We start from the raw sequence: 12,163 nt of genomic DNA, 5'->3' as shown, positions 1-12,163 counted from the left end.
TTGTTCTTTCCCTTTGACTTTGAACGCAATTGATGAAAATGTGGTTTTGAAAAACAAGACTGTATTATTATTATTATTATTATTAGTATTATGTGGTTTGAAACTATTTAATTTAAACCTTTGTAGTTTGTATATTATGAAAACGCGACGACGGGGTTCAGAGTTGTTTATCGAACGGGCGTAGGCCAAGGTCAAATTTTTTCAAATCCTCATATCCAAACATATTTTACAAAATTTTATTTTTTCTTAAGATGCTGTATAGAAGATAGTATTATATATTATCTATGACTTTTCGGCATTATTTCTATGCATTTTGAAACTTGGACTTTTAAAATATTTTAGACATTTAGAAAAGAAATTCACTGAACAACATCTCATTGTAGTGTTACATATGTTTCAACTATACAAAATACAAATGTCTCTCAAGTATAAGTGAATTTGATATGGTAATAAAATTAATAAAGAAACATTTATTTATATTTTATATAAGTATTTGATATAGGCTATATCTATATAAATCTAATATATATCATATTTTTTGAAATCAGATTTGATTTTTTTCTTTAGATCTCGGAGTGAAAGATAACCTACCTATAGGCTATATATCGTTCCACCAATATTTATAATTTTAAAGTAGTGTGAGTTATAAAAACTTCATTATCAAACCATTTTAAATTATTAACCATTGTGAGATACTGAGATAATAGTTAATAGTATATAATATAATATATTTTTATTTAATAATATTAGTATTATACGATTGGTATAGTAACTAGTAAGTAATAACTAGCAACTATAAAATATCATATAGATATAATTAAAAACATTTTATTCTGTGATAAATGTGTTCAATTTATAGAATCAAAATCAAATTAATTAAAAATAAAAAATGCTTTCATTTTGGAACTAGCAACAATATAGTAAGTTGTTATATAATTTATAACATATTATGCTAGGTACTAAACCGGTATGTTCAGCTTAAAATATTTAACCTTGATCTCTATATTATAATCTATTACCTATACCGATTATATTTCATAATTTTACCATAGATAGGTACTGAAATATTCGAAATTAAAATTATAATTTCATAACCGATTTATTTCCGATTTTAGTTTTGATTCTGATTGATTTTAAAAATTACCACATAATTATAAACATCACAATGATTATCTTGAAAACGCCTTTCCGTTACTAGTAAAATAATATAACTACAAAATATTCTTTAGGCCAATTTTTCAAATAGTTTAATATTGTTATATTATTGTATACCTAATTGCAGACAACCGCCATCGTGATCTTAGTCCCAACAGAACATCTACACTTTTACAGGTGTTTCGACCACAGTCATTTACAGAAGTTCAATAACTTATGCAGCCGTGTTATTTTCGGAATTTCCGGACGGTTTCTATTTATAGGATTCCACCACGACGTCCACTGATTGGCCGTGGTGAATGTTTCCCCGAACCAATCGTGTCCGTCCCCTCTACCATGACGCGATTTCGGTGTAGGTTAGGTTCGGTGTAGGGATCATAATATAAGGGATAACCACGGGTGGCACTTCTATGTACACGGGGATTAACGTTAATAAATTATTAAAATTATATATGTTAATAAAGTTACTATTTGACCCTAAGTATACATCCAACGGTCAAGACTAATTCATTATATAGAAATACAGTCTAAATAACTAAAATTTAAATAAATGAGTATTTATTTAAATTAAATTACTCATATAATATTACGATCCGAGATTGTTTTCTAATAGGTTTCCTGGTTCCTATAGTTATTATACTTATTTATTTATGGATTTATTGAACATTTAATTTATTTACATTTAATTAGTTCTATATAGTACATACCTATTAACATATTAGTTATATATTGATTAATATTGCGTGCTGGGGTTTAGTAAACAACATACAATAGAAATTGCTTGATGCTACATCACATTATTTTTTAATTTTAATTTGTATATTATAGAGATTACGTAGTTTGGTCGTATTTACCGACGGATTGTACAAAACAATACTCAAAAATAACATAGGAAATTCACCCGGGACTTAAGATTTTCTCCGATTTATACTGTATTTTTCTTTGTTGAATTTTTTTCATAACATAATTTAACAATATTATGCATAAATTACATTTTTAAGATAGATGTTACCTACTACAGGTAAATATTTTTTATACACCTACTAAAAATCAAAGAAAGACTCATAACGTGACTATTTCACCAAGGTTTAACTTGGATTTGCAAATTTTACTTAGTAATACACCATACATGCATATTATTATGATAATATGTAAATACAATACGCTCAAAATAACGCCAATATACAAAGTAAATATTCAGTGAAACTAATGAATAGCTACGGCTATATCGGATATCCCCACAAAGAGTCTGAGTATAATATAGGTTTCATATCTGTTTTACCTTGTCGCATTGCCGCTTATCCTAAGGAAACGATCGACGTTTTTCGTACTTTCATTGGACCGGAAATTCTGTGGTTCGCAAATATAATACAACACATCATATTGATTTTAAACATTTCATTATATTATATACGCACATAAAAGATTTACAAGACTCGTTCGCATTTTCGTCGCACTGCATATCCGCACTATAAATATTACTCACATATTAACATAAATATTTAATTTACTTATCAAAATGATTGCACACAATAACGCAAAAACGGTTTGATCGAGAGACGAAAATCGTAGAAAATCAGACGATAGGACAGGGAGAAAACAATAATGCGGTGATGAGTATCACCGCTCACCGCCATGATTGTTGTTGTCGTTCTCCACTAAGACTGACCAATGCCGGTAAATATCACTCAAGAGTATTTACCGCATTCAGAGTAGACTGACGCGGTTGACGAATTCAAACCACGGTCCAGGTGACAGACTTAATACCATGACCGCAGTACATACTGACGAGTTTACATAAACTGTCAGTTTCAATGGAAAGCTCCGTCGACTGATTCTCAATAATTATCGATCAAATCGTTTTCGCGTCGACGTTCGGGAGTGCGGAAAGTGCGTTGTGCAGTTACACGAAATTCCGGCGAAACTAGTCATGAAAATACGTATACATTCCGAGAAGCTACAAGAAGCCGAGAGAGGCGCTTCAAGATATCTATATATGCTGTTCACAGGTACCATTTACGGGTTTACCGCAGGGACGCTTCTATGACGGTTATTAAGAATTTAATGTAGTTGCACATAGTGCGTGTAGCGTAGTGTATAGGTATATTTTAGGTATATTTTATAGTTTTGTAGAATCCAAATAAAACCCTGATTCAAGCGATCGCTAAGTCTTTTAATGTTGGAAAAGAAATCAGTCTATACACCCTGTCTCGTACACGTAAGAGTAACCTCGGGCGGCAGCCTACTATGTACAGTGGTGGAAATGGGCGTGGCTAATGACCGCCCCGAGTGTCGAAGCTCAGTCGATCCGATCGAATAAGAAAGTTGTGCATTCGACAACAACCGATATGCCTATCGGACCTGGTTCCGACCAAACCCAACGAAAATCGGTCGCCACCTGAGATTACTCTTAAATGAGACAGACTTAAAGTATCTACAATACCTACTTTAAAATTCAAAGCTCAGAGTTTGGATAAATGCATAATTTAAGCATCGGTACAATATTATGCTAATAATGGGATTCATAAAGTATAATCGCTATGTTTACGTTATAGACATCCAGAAACGATTGGGATCTCTAAGGAAGGTTAGGGAATACCCTAGTTTACCCCGAAGTATTGATAACATTGTCTTTTATCACTTGATTTTTGTCGGGATTTCACGCATTCGCGCATTTTATATAATAACTGCTTGATAGTAATAAAATTATTACAATTATTTGTTTATTTGATTTTAACGGATTATATTACAAATTTTCAATTGGCAATTAATATCTTAATTTTATATACTTCTCTGTGCGTACAATTGCATTGTTTTTACTCAGGTTCTGACTGCGCAGTAATAACGATAATAATGATCGTTTTATGGAATCCTTTCGATAGTAATAATTACACATTTATTAATCGCTCCGACGAGAAAAATATACATACCAATATAGATAATAACTCTCTAATGACAAAATATTTATTTCTTTTTATAAAATGTCCAAAGGAAACTTGAGCACTATTAAAATAATTGAGGTTTTTTTTTTTACTTTTAGTACAATAATATCTATCTTATCAGCCTATGATTCTAATAGTTATTTTTTAGAACCGTCAATCTATTTTTGAGAATTGTTTACTCGCTAGATTCTATTTTTTTAATTTTTTTTTATTGATATATTTGCTTCGCCAACAGAGGTTATTAGCTTAAAATATATTTGTATTTTTTTCCAACAATTTTTTTTCTTAAATATTATACTAAATTAGTTTATCGGCGTAATTTTGATTCTTAAGAAAAATGAATTACTTTGTTCACTTCTGCTTGGAGTCTTAGGATTTAAAACAGTTGTTCTGGTAAATTGTTTTGTCTTTGTATTTGAGACATTATGTTAAAATATGTTTGATTGTAATTTGGATTCCACAGGTGGTACATATTGGAGTGTCCTTTTTAGCCATTGGGAAACCTTAGAGTTAGTTTTGTGTGACCTATTCTTAGTCTGTTTAATACTGATTCGACTTCTCTGTTAGTGAAATAACTGTGAAGAACTCTATGTGGGCCACTTATCAATTGTCCTTTTAAATTCACAGGGTTTTCGATTTGGTTTTTTCCATATTTTGTCCCATTCTAATGTACAGATATTTTTGATTTGTTTTTTTTTGAAGTCTGTGTATACTTGTACATTGAGTGTTATTTGTTTGTTTGCTTTGTCTGCTGTTTCATTGCCTTGATTTTGTTATGTCTTGGTATCCATATTACAGCAAGTTTTTTTTGTTTTGTGCGTTGATTGAATTTTCTAAATATTTATTATTATAAGTTTATAACCATGTATAGTAATTATACCGTTCTGAGAAAGGTTATACAACAGTTTACTAATTAATATAACAAATTATATAAATACTTGTAATTGTAAATTTGACTCAAGTTCTTTAGTTATTTTTAAGACAAATTTATTATATCCATTGTTTGGACGAGGCCGATCATAAATTGTTGTTACAGTATTGAACATACTACTATACAATATCCCTTAGATTGTTTAGTAATCTCTTTATAAGACTAATTTTTGATCACTTCGTTTGTATAATTATTTAGGTATATTAATTTAGTTTCCATAAAATGCTCAATGCCGTAATTACGTAAGTAGGTACCTAATTTGGTTTCAAGTATACTCAAAAACTCAATAATATATAACTGGTACTATAATAACTACATAATTACTTGGTCACCTTCAAGATAGAAACACTTGAAATACAAATTTAAAATACATCAAACAACTATTTCTCATTGTATTTTATTCTTAGTTAAACAACAAAATACGAATGAATGTTTAATTTATGATTTAAATAAATTGTTATTGCCGCAAAAACCGGTACATACGGATACGGTTCCATACCTACACCAGTAGGTATAGAATTATAATAACTGATCACAACTTCAGCAAAAAGTAGGAACCCGGAAAATAATATACTGCTTAACAAACATCTTATAGATATGAACCAAGATGCATGTTAAACTAATATAAATAGCATATGTATTAATAATTTGTTACATTGATACCGGATCGCGCAAAAAATTTAATGATTTGATTGTTCCTTAAAATTTAATGTAAGTTTAAAAATCACTAAATGACACTAAATCATGTTTAAGGGACCATTAGCTCATCACTGATTCATTAAAATATGTTTACTGATTGTTCATGAAACCCAGTATAAGTATATATTAGCATGCATATTGCATATATAATCATGAATATCATATGCTGGCTGTTAACTGATGTAATGATGTATTGGCCTACTTTTAAAAACCAATTATTATTTATGTTTACATTATGATGGTATACATGGTGTGTTATTAAAAATTTACAAATGACTTCCAAAATATACGATGAACTCTTTTTCTGGGTAACATAGTTATTATTTCCTTCACCAATAAATGAAATGTTATTATGGCAATTATGACGTATCAAGTCATTATAGGTTCTCGGATTGACGGTGATAGCCGATGCCTATTTCTTACCATTAAATAATTCTAAAATGTTTATCTATAAATGATTTTTTGAACCAAAAACATTGTAGACTATTTAGATCACAATAATGTGATGAGACGAAAAAAACCGTTACCTAATAACATAATATATTATATATTTATTTATACACTTTATTATTATACTATAAGCACGGGTCATGATATTATTATGTACTATTATATAGACAACAATATAGTAAACTATAATATAGTAACTATAGTTCAGTAAATATAATTACATGTTACATGTAAATATACGGTTATAACATATAATAAACACATAAAAAAATATTTGATTTTGTCCGAGTTGTAGTCGCTATAGACGAACATAATAATATTGAAGGTAAAACGTATTCGATTGTCGATTAACGATTATACGGTAAGCGCTTATCCAAATTGAAATCAGTCAACGTTGTATATTTTAGCTTATGGTAAAACGTTATCGTATTATTCGTATTGGTTTTAATTTTAAAAATGTAAAGTAAAAAGGGAAAAATTTAACTTTTATTAAATAATTTTAAATTTAGACAGTATCATCCTCTAAAAACAGAAGAAATGTCCTGACCCCTGGAGTGTCACTAACAAAAATCGTAATATAAAACTATACTCTATTGGAGAAGAACACTTGTTTTCGAAAAATGATTTGAACGAAAAATGATTCTACAAATCATGAACAAGATACTATTCAAATATTAAACAAACAGAGAGTAAATAACTCTGTCAAATGAAAGGCTGATGAATTATCATTTTCGGAAAAGTCAACAAAAGAGTTGGAGAAAAATGTTAATATTTTGAACATATTTATAGACTGAAGAGACACGATCCGCATACGTAAATAAATAAATAAATTTAATATTAATTTTTATTCATTGAATTTGGAATTTATGATAAATAATATAATATATTAATTGTTATTTTTACAATTTGGTTGCAAAATGTTTAAGTTGCACCAACAGTAAAATTTATAAAAGAAAGCTACCAGAAACCAAAATGTTGAAATTGAGATAAAAAAGTATTTTTTTGTTTTTTTGAAATTCTATATTATCTATCCATAATAATTAAAAAACGAAGCGTAAAATGGCATAATATACATTATATATTATACATTATATATTTTATATTGATATATTTAATATTATATATTCAGGGCTTTTTATATACGAAATGAAGTCCATGGTTTTCTTGTAACTGATTAACGTTCGACTCATTATATATATATATATATACAGGTGAATGATACAAATATAAAATATTACTTGAATGCTGCCTTCATTCTATACAATATGTTATACACATATAAACAATATAAATACATTACCTATAATGTATCGTATGTTTGTTATTTTTATAAACACTTGGTAATCGGCGTATAATGTAACAACAGTGGCGACTGATGAGTAAATATTGTTTAATATTTCTTACAGTAGAATCATGTAGGTACCATCACTTGAAATATCTATATGCTCTTTTTATTCAATTTGCTGTTATTTTTAATTTTTTTTATATCAATCATTAAAAATCAAAACATAACGTTATATTACACATTTACACATGGAAGTTGGAACCAAAAGTAGAACAATAAATATTGATTTTTCAATAATGTATTTTTAATTATTTTGTTTGTGTTTGTCATCACTCACCAATATTTTGTACAGTACCTATTCATATTTCAATCTTAATTTTTTTCATTTTGAGAACGGTTTCGGTTAACAAAAAGTTTTTAGTGTTTCTTGTCTAGTATCTTTTCAAAATTTGAATTTTTAATGCTTATAAGCCTTTAATATTGTCCAACTGTTATTATAAAAACTTATAAGTTACTATGTATACAATTTTCAAGACATTTTATTGAAATTTATTGAAGTAAAAACTGAAGAAATTGAAAATTTCAAACGCATAAATATTTTTTGAAAATGTTATTGTGTAAAAACTTCATAAGCATTTAGTGAACAGCTTAAGTGTCTACGGTTATAACTTCTTGAAATACAACAATAACTACATCATTATATGTAAAAACCTAACCTGTCGTATAAAAGTACACTTAAATCGGATATACAAATATAATATTTGACTTTCCGCTAAATTTTTTTTCTAAGCTAAGAAAACTTACGAGAAATCTTGTATTAGATTTTTAGATTCCAGTTATTAATAGAACATTTTTAGGGTTCAAATAATTTGCAAAATTTCGTAATTTCGATCAGTTTTATCAAATTATAACTTCAGACGCTCATATTATATAAAACTACTGTGGATTTTCGACCCTTATTTTTTTTTAAATTTCCATCAATAACAACTTATGAGGAACTTTGTATTTAATTTTTAAGTGTTATAAGTTAGGTATGACACTAGAATTTTTTACTGACAATAGTGATGATTGAAATTGGTCTTGGTCTTGCGGTCTCGCAAGACTCTTACTACAAGACCAAGATCAAGACCAAGACCAAGATGGTACTGGCATTAGGAAGACGAAGACCAAAACAATATCCACTCTGCAAAACCAAGACCAAAACGAGACGAACATTGCAAGACTTTTGCAATTTCTTTTTCCCAAAACACATTAGTATATTTAGTTTTAATTAACTAATAGTTTAGAATAATAATTTAGTATAGAAAAATAATAATAAATTAAAATATATGTATTATATATTCATAATATATTCACTGAAGTCTGTAGAAGATTTTTCTTTTTACCTTTTCATTTCTTTTTAATAAACATGAAACTTTGTTTCTTAAATTATTCTGCAGAGGTGATGTATAAAGTATTGAAGAATATAGTATATATTATGGACATTAACAAACTATCAATATTAGAGTATACATTTAAAAATAAATTACAATGTTCTATTGTGTTTAACAGAAAAAGTTCTAAGTCTTAAAATACTCTAACAAAAAGTTTATAAAATCCTTTAAGCGGAGTGCAAAGTAAGTTCCAATAAAATTATCTCGCATTTTTTATCCAGCGCAATATTATAAACATATAGTTAAACAAAATGATAATTTGAAAATTGTTGAATACTATTAATTTTGAATTAAAAATAATATATCTACTTAAATATTGTAAAAATAAGGTTGTCGAAAGGTGTAATCATTATATTTATAATATACTATTTGATGTATAAGAAAAGTGTGTTATAATAATATATAAATACTTATAGTTTCGTGTGATTTTATCGCGATGAGGAGTTTTATATAAAAATATATATATATAGGTCTACGAGAAAATCATCATTGCTTAATTAAATGTGAGGTATATTAATTTCTCCAAAGTCAGTTAAAAATAGTTACAAATTGAGAATGATAGATAAAATATTGTTTTTAGCGATTTCGTTAAATTGACCAGGATTATGACAATTAACATATTAATTACAAATAGTTGCGAATTTAAATAATAAGGTTACAAATATTTTAGAACTGTCTTACAGAAGGATAAATTTAACTTCACACAAGTAAAAATATATATCAAGAAATTAAACTAATAATTAACAAGATAAAATTACAAATTGATCTGTATATCGAATATAATTATCGGGATACCTACCTAATTGGCCATTTGCTATAATTGATAATGAATTTGAATTCATTACCCTCGTTACGAATTAATTGACATATTTTTCAATGCTACTGGTATCTTATCTCTGTTATAATAATATTCGACTCTCTTTGAGTTTTGCTGAAATTATAATTATAATTATATTATTATCGTTTTTGTTTAATGGAATTCATAATCGTTAGGTTCATAATATGACTACTATAATAGCACAATAATTGTAAATAATGTCTAAAATGTAACGATAGGTATATGATTTTTCTAAACAGATTTATACAAGGTATACACTATACAGGGTGTTCTAATATTTTCAGAAAAATTATCTAACAAATAATTTTCAGTAGAAATTAGAGGTTCTTAAAAATGTGTCCACAGGATGCTCTCGTAAGTGGTATAAAAAACCTAAACAATTTAAAAACAATATGGTCTTTAAATAAATTAAAAATACAAATAACAGCATTATTGAAAAATAATAGGGCATACTTGGTGAATCACTTTGTATATAAATGGGCTATATAGTCACATGGCGATGGCATGCAGCTGAGTAGCTGACTCTTTATTTTGATTTCTATCTATACAATCAAGTATCTATCTACCTTCAATTCACATCACGTATGCTCTTCAGTCGGCTCTCTGATATTTCGTATCAATAAGTTAAGTTAAGTTAAGTTCTTTACATGCCAAGCTAACTACTTAAACTATTAAGTAGGTACATCCATCGTGAATTGAAAGTAATAAATTGTAAAGCGTTAAAATTAATCCATATTTATTTTAAATTTATAATTTCTCTCTTCAAATTCTTATTGGTCTGATATTCTTTTCTTTTAAACGATTTTACGTCAACAATCTTCAGCTTTCGTGCTAAAACAACTCAACTGAAAATGTTATCACTTGTTTGAAAATACAAAATACATATATGTATATTTTACCTAGGACAGTATCTTACGTCAACCATATTGAGTTCAATTTGTGTATGACTAATTGATTCTTATCGTCACTTTTTTTTTATTGAAGTTTCGTTGAGTATTAGGGACTCCCCTCTCTTTTTTAAATCCACTTTAACGAAAATAGTTTTTTATGATCTTTCTCACGTTTTATATGGCTGTCCTACTCTCTCCCGCTTAACTCTATTCATCACTTTTTAAAAATCACTCAATATTCCCTTTATACTTATTAATTCTTAGGTATCTAATACTGCATTTTAGATTCGTTCTACAACTTAGGTACTGATATTCACTGTAACGTACCTAATGGCAATCACACTACCAGATATTTTATTCTGACAACGGGGGCCTATTTCTAATATATATGTCATATTTATTTACAAATTTGAATTAAAGATAAGTACATAATTATTTGTTTTTGTTTATCAGAACGTATAATTTCAATCTCTAAATTAGAATTCTCTGCACATTTATCAATTATAAGTTATAAGCATTAATATCACAATGAAATATCAGGTTTACTGTATACAATAATACAGTGTATATATTGGGTATAGACGTATAGAGTATGGATGATATTCGATGAATAATATTATGATGTGTGAATATATGCAAATCTGTTTAATGTCATATATGAGATGAATATCGAACATGGTGAATACTAAAGGATGATAATATATTATGTACTCATCAAAATGCCATCGGGTTCTTTTCAAAACTCACTGGTGGCTCTTATTAACGTTATGAACTTAAAAGATGTATAATAGGAATACTGCAGTGACGAAGGAAATTTACACAAATTAACAAAAACCAAATGTAACAAATTAAATTAGAATTCACGCACGCAGTTTTATTTGCTTATGTTAACTAATTTGCAGGCTAACATAATTAACATGGCGATAAAATCCTCTAAAAATATAGTTAAGAGTATGATTACATCACTACATCAGTACATCATATATAGGGTGTTATAAAAAGTAATGTCGTGTCATCAAATTAATAACTTACAAGAATAATTTAACAGTAATGGAACAACAAGTATATATTTAATTATACATTTTTCTGAAAGGTTAGGTTAGATTAGGTCAGAAAAATAACAGCCAACTACAAGACGTATAAATACCCATGTATTTTATGTCTGTTATTTTTTTGGTCAATTAAGTTTGTTGACAAGTATGTGTTATAACCTATAAGTGTACCTATAATATATTTGAAAAAAATAACAATTCTTAAATTATAAGTATCGCTTGATATTGATATTTTGTATCTTTTGAATGCAAATAACAACACATTATCCAAATACACAATATGTTTATTGTTTATGTATATATTATAATATGTACCTAATACAATGACTTAGGGAAAAAATATATAAACTAAGGATAAGCTGACTTTTAATTTCAAACATTAAATTTACCAAATAAATTTATGTCCATAAATTGTGTATATTATACTTGTTAACTGAGCCCTTGGTCTAAATCGACTAAATCTTGGTAATCCTATATTACACCCGTGG

The sequence above is a fragment of the Myzus persicae genome, unplaced genomic scaffold (genome assembly GCF_001856785.1).
Source record: "Myzus persicae strain clone G006 unplaced genomic scaffold, MPER_G0061.0, whole genome shotgun sequence".
Taxonomy (NCBI): Eukaryota; Metazoa; Arthropoda; class Insecta; order Hemiptera; family Aphididae; genus Myzus; species Myzus persicae.
The sequence above is the reverse complement of the archived record's forward strand: the minus strand, read 5'-3'. Positions refer to the sequence as shown.